A 9,219-nucleotide genomic window follows, 5' to 3' on the forward strand; every position below is an offset into this window, starting at 1 on the left:
CGAAATATTTGTGATAGATATATGACACCTCCGGTGATATTTTCTTGTTTTGTTTACCGAGCCATAACCGCGTATAAAAGCAAAGCAAACCTCCGGTGCTCTTGAGGAAAAACACTAATATTGACGAAATATCGTGTCTGATGTTCATAATGTGGAAAAATACAGCAATGCGATGATGATTATCAACACGGCCTTGCTCATATTTTAAGGCTAAAATAACTCATTCGCGCTTCGTTATAACAATTTGTACACCGACATTAATGAGTGACGGTTTCATTTCAGTCGTTCGTTTGTTTACTAGCTAAGATTTAATATTTAATCACCATAGCAAACGAGTAGTTAAGGTCAGTAAAGCAATAGCGACGTGACTGAATGTCTGCCTTTATTTATTTATTTCATTTAATCGTCTTCGTTTGTCTACGTCGGTGTTTTAACAGCACATAGCGCAGTGATACAAACGAAATACACCGAAAACAGCCTCAGAAAACGAATATTTCGGTTATAAAAAGGGAAAGTGACGCTTCAACACGCACACACACTTTCAACCCTGGCTATACACCAAACCACACCATTGCGCATCAGCTGTACATTGGAAATACGATGGTTTCCTACCGAAAAGTGCCGTCTGAGCCCGTGCGGATCTCCGTTCGCAGTGATAAAGGTGACCCCGCGCCGTGTCCCTCCGCATCCACCGGATCACGATGTGCGCAGCGCTGTGCTCGGTGTCCGCCGGTGGGGGAGGGGTTAACCGGAGCCGTCATTCACACGACAGGGAACCACCGGCGAGCAAATACCCGCCTCACGGTGTTTTCTGCGGCCCCAGCCCGATTTGAGGATTATGTATCTGTCGTTTCTGTGTTGTTTAATCATTGTTTGTGTCCTCATCATCCATGCAGGATGGAGTTACAATCTATTCATAATGTCGTGATATTTATTAAATTGATGTATATACAGCTAGTCAAAATGATTCATTCTCCTCCTGTGATTCTTATTTTTTCAATCAATATATTTCCCAAGTGATGTTTAACAGAGCAAGGAATTTTTCACAGTATTTCCTATAATATTTTTTCTTCTGCAGAAAGTCTCATTTGTTTTATTTCGTCTAGAATAAAAACAGTTTTTAGTTTTTTGAAACCATATTAAGGTCAATATAATTAGCCCGCTTAGGCTATATTTTTTCCCATTGTCAACAGAACACACTATCATTATACACTGATTTGATTAATTATATTAACTTGCCTAATTAACTTAAGCCTTTAAATGTCACTCTAAGCTGAATATCCTGATAAATATCTAGTCAAATATTATATACTGTAATTGTGGCAAAGATAAAAGAAATTAGTTATTTTAAAAAATGTTATTAAAACAACTATGTTTGGAAATGTAGAAATATTCATTCTGTTAAACAAAAATTGGGGGAAAAATATACAGGCAGGCTAATAATTCTGACTTCAACTGCATACAGTATATGGTAGTCTATATATAATAATAATTATTCTTTTTTTAAATCCAGAAGAGTTTTTTTTATTTTATCAAAGCCTTCTTGAGTCTTTCAGGTAATAATACTGACAGGAGGAATTCAGATGCACGAGGTCTTTATTCATTCAATTTCTTTTAGGCTTAGTCCCTTTATTAATCTGGGGTCGCCACAGCGGAATGAACCGCCAACTTATTCAGCATGTTTTACGCAGCGGATGCCCTTCCAGCCACAACCCATCTCTGGGAAATCCATGAGATCCTATACTGTAAAAAGTATTTAACAAAGTCATGACTACAAATATTTTTGTTACTTTAACTTATTTTAATAAGTTAATCAGGTGTCAACTGATTTCTATTAATAACACAAGGTTTAACTTAATATTTGAAGTCAGTTAAAAAAAATTTAAAAAGATTTCAATTGCCGGCGATGCAGTGGTGCAGTAGGTAGTGCTGTCGCCTCACTGTAAGAAGGTCGCTGGTTCGAGCCTCGGCTCAGTCGGCGTTTCTGTGTGGAGTTTGCATGTTCTCCCTGCGTTCGCATGGATTTCCTCCGGGTGCTCCGGTTTCCCCCACTGTCCAAAGACATACGGTACAGGTGAATCGAGTAGGCTAAATTGTCCGTGGTGTATGAGTGTGTGTGTTTATGGATGTTTCCCATAGATGGGTTGTGGCTGGAAGGGCATCCGCTGCGTAAAAGCGTGCTGAATAAGTTGGCGGTTCATTCCGCTGTGGCGACCCCGGATTAATAAAGGCTCTAAGCCGATAAGAAAATGAATAAATGAATGAATTTCATTTGCTTTAACCCTTATATGCTGTTAGGGATGTTTTTATCCACTCTGGGGTGATTTTGTCTGATTTTGGCCACAACTCTCTGCATTTCAGCTAGCGGAACGATTTTTATTGACATCTTATTTTAAATAATGCTTTGAATTTTTTTTTTTTTTTTTTTAATTTCAACATTGTACTAAAACTTACTAGCCTTTTGTTATGTTCAGCGTGAAAACATCCACTACATTAAACTGCAATAAAAATGCATCAGATAAATATTTTTTTTAATATTTATTTGCATAAATCTGTTAATCAACTTCAGTCCTGATCAAAACTACTAAACTGCTTAGAAAATGACAGGATGTTAACTCTTTAATTGCCAAATTCATTAATGATGTCACCGATTTGGTAAAAAACAACTGACTTCAGCATTGTTTTTTAAATAAAAAAATGTTAAGACCATGTTTCTTAAATATCGGCAATCATATTATGGTTCTTTTTATGCTTTAGAAGAATCCAAAACTTACATACAGCACCTTTAAACGTTAAAGCATCAACTATTGTAAATTTATTGTAAAGTGTCACTGCTGTATAAAGTTACACATGCCTGCCTCCCATATCAGCCAAACCTTTTACATTTATATAATCTTGAATATGACGCAAACACAGCTAACTCTCATCCCACTAAACGATAAAGCATTAAATAAATCTGATTATCGCTTAATAACACTCACACAATTGCAAATGTGGGAGTACTGCACATTTTTTTAGAAGCTGCATTAGTTGCCTACACACTGACCAGAGGATATTTAAAGACATTTGAAGGAGCTCATAACCGTACTGATGGCCAGCATTCAGAATAAGCAGCTCATGAAGACACACTATTACATTTCTGAAAAACTCATTTATGGTAGCCACCGTTGTATTATTTCATCAGTTTGAGCAAGAGTTCAAGGCGGTGTTTTTGTGTCAGTTGTGAATTTTCATTGCTCCACTTTGCCTTTAGTTAACAAGTAATATTGAGATGCTTTAGCCAAACAGTTATATTTCCAATCACATGGCAGCAACTCAATGCATTTAGGCATGTAGACATGGTCAAGAGGATCTGCTGCAGTTCAAACCAAGCATCAGAATGGGGAAGAAAGGGGATTTAAGTGACTGTGGCATGGTTGTTGGTGCCAGACGGGCTGCTCTGAGTATTTCAGAAACTGCTGATCTACCAGGATTGTCACGCACAGCCATCTCTAGTGTTAACAGAGAATGGTCTGGAAAAGAGAAAACATCCAGTGAGCGGCAGTTCTGTGGTTGCAAATGCTTTGCTGAAGCCAGAGGTCTGAGGAGAATGGCCAGACTGGCTCCAGCTGATAGAAAGGCAACAGTAACTCAAATAAGCACTCGTTACAACAGAAGAGCATCTCTGAACGCACAACACGTCCAACCTTGAGGCGGATGGGCTACAGCAGCGGAAGACCACACCGAGTGCCACTCCTGTTAGTTAAGAACAGGAAACTGAGGCTACAAGTCACACAGCCTCACCAAAACTGGACAATAGAAGATTGGAGAAACGTTGCCTGCTCTGATGAGTCTCAATTTCTGCAGCAACATTGGGATGGTGGGGTCAGAATTTGGCATCAACAACATGAAAAAATGGATCCATCCTGCTTTGTATCAACGGTTCAGGCTGCTGGTGGTGGTTTCTTGGCACACTTTGGGCCCATTAGTACCAATTGAGCATTAACGCCAAAGCCTACTTGAGTATTTGTGCTGACCATGTCCATCCCTTTATGACCACAGTGTCTCCATCTTCATATGGCTACTTCCAGCAGGATAACACACCATGTCATAAAGCGTGAATCATCTCAGACTGGTTTCTTGAACACGACAATGAGTTCACTGTACTCAAATGGCCTCCACAGTCACCATATCTCAATCCAATAGCGCACCTTTGGGATGTGGTGAAATGGGAGATTCTCATCATGGATGTGCAGCCGACAATTCTGCAGCAACTGCGTGATGCTATCATGTCAATATGGAGCAAAATCTCTAAGGAGTATTTCCAGTATCTTGTTGAATCTATGCCACGAAGGATTAAGTCAGTTCTGAAGTCAAAAGTGGGTCCAACCTGGTACAAGTAAGGTGTACCTAATAAAGTGGCCAGTGAATATATTTCTCTTATTCATTTATTCATTTTCTTTTTGGCTTAGTCCCTTTCTTAACCCGGGGTCGCCACAGCGGAATGAACCACCAGCTTATCCAGCATGTTTTTACGCAGCGGATGCCCATCCAGCCGCAACCCATCTCTGGGAAACATCCAAACACACTCATTCACAATGCACAATATAGCCTACCCGATTCACCTGTACCGCATGTCTTTGGACTGTGGGGGAAACCTGAGCACCTGGAGGTAACCCATGAGAATGCAGGGAGAACATGCAAACACCACACAGAAACACCAACTGACCCAGTCGAGGCTTGAACCAGCGACCTTCTTTATGTGAGGCAACAGCACTTCCTGCGCCACTGCATCGCCCTGTATTTCACTACATGTTAAATTATTTTAAACCACTAAAATGTCAATAAAAGTCACTCTGTTAAACTGTAGCGATGACTGTTCAACAGCGGAAGACGACAGAGCAGAGATCAACATCCCATAATGCAATTTACAACCGAAAATACATGGAAAACACTTGTGAATCACAAAATATGGGAACTTAGATAAAAGATTTGTTTTTACAGAGTAGCTTTATCATCCGGCTAGTTAAGCACATGCTTTATTTCTACAAACAAAACAATAAAGCAAGTTTATTTCTCCCCTTTTTTCGTACCTGCTTCCGATTCTACTCAACTGATTAAAACGGCATCTATAGATGTAGCACTTTTTCTTTTATTATTAGGTTGTTGACACAACTGTTGTACAATCTTGAGTCTTTTCCCGGCGTCAGATACAGCAGAGAGATACAGGATAAACAGTGTGCTTGGATTTAATGAAAGATTCGGAGATCCACCAAACGGTTTTGATTTGCTCAAGAAAAGAAAAACAAATGATTTACACCCCCAAAAATGTCTACAACACACAAAACTCAGCACAAAGATACATCTGCCATTATTTCAGAAGCAAGAGTTTTGATTGTTGCTTATTCACATTCAGATTCATCAGATTCATTCTCTGCTTCAGCTGCTGCTGTTGTGCCACAGGACGGCTCACCACAAAACCAAAACCGTTTGTTTTCCGAACTATACAAGTATTGGCTACTGTTAAAATGATTCTGATTGTTTACCAACCAAGATGATAATATCTATTTTTGTGTACAACTGAAGAAGGAAACAGGTTTGGATCAACTGGAGAAAGAATAAATGATTTAAACTCAATACTGAAATTATAAAAAATAGTGATTTCAACATCTGAGGACCAGCTTTGGATTGGGTTTGTTCTTGTCATTATGATCACCAACAAAACAGGACACTTTTCCTGTTTTTAACCCATGGTGAACAGTTTCAATTTGGTACATTAAGCAGTCACCAATAAAAACCGTTCACTTGAGTTTTTTTTTAACTAAGAAAACATTGAAATACTGATAAGACCAGTTTAACTGAGACCTAAACAATCTCATTTGAAACGCTAATTCCAACGCAAAATTAACAAAGTCACAATTTTTTGCAATCCTGCAAAATACTTAAATTAAATACAAAATAATGATAAAAAAATTTAAGTAATCTCATAAAACATCCAATTCCAAACTATATAATCAAATTAGATTTATATGCAAATAATTGTTTTAGGGTGCGTTCACACCTACACTTTTGTTTTGGAACCGGTCTCGTTTGCCCAGTTAGCGCGGTTCGTTTGGCAAATGTGAAACCAGCAATCGCTCTCGGATCCGCGACAAATCAATCGCTCCTGGATCGCTTGAATGAGGTGGTCTCGGCTAGATTGAAACGAACTCTGGAGTGGATCGATTGCAGTGAGAAAGCGATCCGAGCGCGGTTATATCACTGTGTTTTATGGATATGTAATAGGCATACGGCTATATAAAGAGAGAATTATGAGTAGGGCGGGAAGTTTCGCGAGTCTCCGGATGTCCACAAACGAGTGATAATCTCCCGGTTATCTCGTGTCTCCCTCCCGGTTTTCAAATAGGCTACGTCGCGCACCCTTCTCAATCCTCCCCACTGTATCGCTCCTCACTCTTCAGACACGTCGCGCGCACCTTGTCAAACACCACCAAACCACCACCTCTCCTGACAGCTGAGCGGGACTCTGCAAAATAAACCCTGACACTCTGACCAATGTGAGGAGAGTTTACTCACACGTGACTTGTTTTAGCTCTTTTGGTCCGATTAGAAACTTTGCAGTGTGAAAGCGAACCGCTGCAAGAGCAACAATGTAACATTTGTAATCTCGGTTTCGGAACAACTGAATAGATTCTCAGGTGTGAAAGCACCCTTACATGACTAATAGATGTTGTAAACGCACTGTGCATGACGCACATGATGTACTTGAGTGTCTCTCAAAAAATGACATCCTAACATTACATGGAGCTGGGGGGAATTGTTTTGCAGCCTGTGCAGCAAGCAAACGCGGATGAAGTGTGAGAGATTTACATGTGAAGTCAATGCAAAGATGCGATTAGACATCATGCGGCGCAAATCGAACTAATAACACTGGGCGTTTTGTGAATTTGACGCATGTTGGACTGCAAAAGAAAGTAGGAGCAAACATCTAACAAATAGAGCAAATGGAACAGACAGAAAAACAAGCAGCTTACAATGATGAAGACTGGTTCAAGGATGATGACCGCTGGACGTGACTGAATTAAAGGACATTATTTGTGCTTTACATGTACGGCTAAATGCATCGATAAATGATTTCGATTAACTCTTTCCCTGCCGTTAATGAGAGAAAATGCTTCCCTGCCATTGACAAGTTTTACAGCAATCCGTGTTGTAGGTGCATTATGGTAGGGGAAGCTCTCACGCATCTTCTATGTCAGGGGAGTGATATCTGATAGAGAGGGTAATGATTGTTGATAAAAATAAGAGTTATACAACCTTCCTTTGGCTTAATTCCTACCATTTCAGATCAAAATCGTAAAAAACTAGGGGTCTGATTATTACCATTTGTTGAGTCTCCCCATACACTTTGATAGAGCACGTGGACCCGGAAGCCGCTTTCCGTAACGTCACACTTAACGAGCAGCTATCGTTACTCAGCTGTCATGGCATTGCTGGCAAACTGACGCCTCTCCACTCATTTACTATCAATATTAAATGTGATTATTTTGTTGTTTTTTTAATTAGTATAATTTAGACAATCGAGTTACATTAAAAAGTCTTTCAAAATTATAATATTTAATTAAACAATAAGTAATTATAACAAAGCATTTTCAGTTTTGGTTTGGTCAAGTGCATGCAGAAATTTAGGTTTCGGACAGAAATTTTCATTTCAGTGCATCCCGAAATAACGGTCGTCTGTAAGAGTCCAGTGTTTGAAGAGAAAGTACAATCAGGTTGTAAACATTTCAATCGAAGTCAGTCCCCTTACATGAGAGGCAATTTATTAGGCAAATAGCAAACCTTGGCATCGAGTCTTTTGACTATCCACGTTACCGAAAACATACACACCCACATACGCACACTTTATACACACACACACACACACACAATCTATGGTTATAATTTACAATTGACAGACAATAAACTGAAACTACCACAGCTAAATTTGAATCAGCGAAGACATTTTGTAAGTAGCTGATGTTGTGCTGTGAATACTGGTGAAAACCCTCCGAAACGCAGGAGTGAGGCAGAATCTGAGATGAACTGCTACTGGAAGACCACTAAATACAAGAGTTATCACACTGATGTTCGAAACAGGCTCATTTCACAACAAAACCAGTGCGATCAGCAGACTGATTGCCCCACATCGTGTTAAACCACTTTAGATTGATATGAAAAGGACATTAAGAGCAAATAAAAACCATCACAATATAGACCATGAAGATACCTCAAACTCATAAAATCACATCTAATGGTGAAGTGGAGAACTACTAAAAACCAACACACTGTAGAAAGCCATCAGTCACTTTACTTTTAAAAAAGCAAAAAGTTGACTTTACTTAAAAAAGTGAGTAAACTTGTTATAAAAGGTATAATCATGCGCATAGTTCATTTACTTAACTTTAAAAGAGAGTGAACCTGTTGACTTAACATTAAGTAAATGAGCTTAAAGTTAGTAAACCCGTTGCTTTTGAAGTGATTAGTTAACTTGGCATTAAAAGTGAGTAAACCCATTCCGATTATCACGATTAGTTGATTTAAAGTGAGTAAACTTGCTGCTCTCAAATAAGAATAATTGACTTGGCTTAAAAAAAGGTGAGCAATCCTGTTGATTTTAAAGCGATTAGTTGACTTAACTTTTTATAGAGAGTAAATCCACTGCATTTAAATCAATTAGTGTACTTAACTTTAAAAAGGAGTGAACCTGTTGACTTAACGTTAAGTACACTAATTGATTTTAAAGCAATAAATTTACTCAATATAAAAAGTTAAATCAACTAATCGCTTTAAAAGCAAGAGACTAACTTTAAGCCAAGTCAATTAATCAATTTAAAAGCAACAGGTTTACTCACTTTTAAAGTCAACTAATCACCTAAAAAACAAAGTGTTCGCTCACTTTTCAAGCTAAGTCAACTAATCGCTTTAAAAGTAACAGGTTTACTCACTTTAAGTCAACTAATCACTTTAAACAGAGCGAGTTTAATCACTTTAAAAGTGAATAATTGATTTCCTTTTTAAGTAAATTAATTGCTTCAAATGCAGCAAGTTTATTCACATTTTAAAGTAATGTCAACTAATCATTTCAAAAGGAAAGAGTTTACTCACCTTTGAAGTCAGCTAATCACTTTAGGTAACGTCAACAAATTGCTTTAAAAGCAATGACTTTACTAACTTTTTAAAGTCAAGTAATTGCCATTG

At 38.4% G+C, this 9,219-nt stretch overlaps 1 protein-coding gene across 1 annotated transcript in view; it reads right to left on the bottom strand.

Moving 5' to 3' along the window:
• pacsin1a (protein kinase C and casein kinase substrate in neurons 1a) overlaps positions 1–698 on the bottom strand; it is a 59,954-nt gene extending 59,256 nt beyond the window's left edge. The window contains exon 1 of the mRNA XM_005161905.6: positions 613–698. The gene's annotated coding sequence lies outside the window, so the exon portion shown is untranslated. The remainder of the gene's footprint in view (positions 1–612) is intronic.
• Positions 699–9,219: the final 8,521 nt, after the last annotated feature.

Source organism: Danio rerio, chromosome 23 (genome assembly GCF_049306965.1).
Source record: "Danio rerio strain Tuebingen ecotype United States chromosome 23, GRCz12tu, whole genome shotgun sequence".
NCBI classification, from domain to species: Eukaryota; Metazoa; Chordata; class Actinopteri; order Cypriniformes; family Danionidae; genus Danio; species Danio rerio.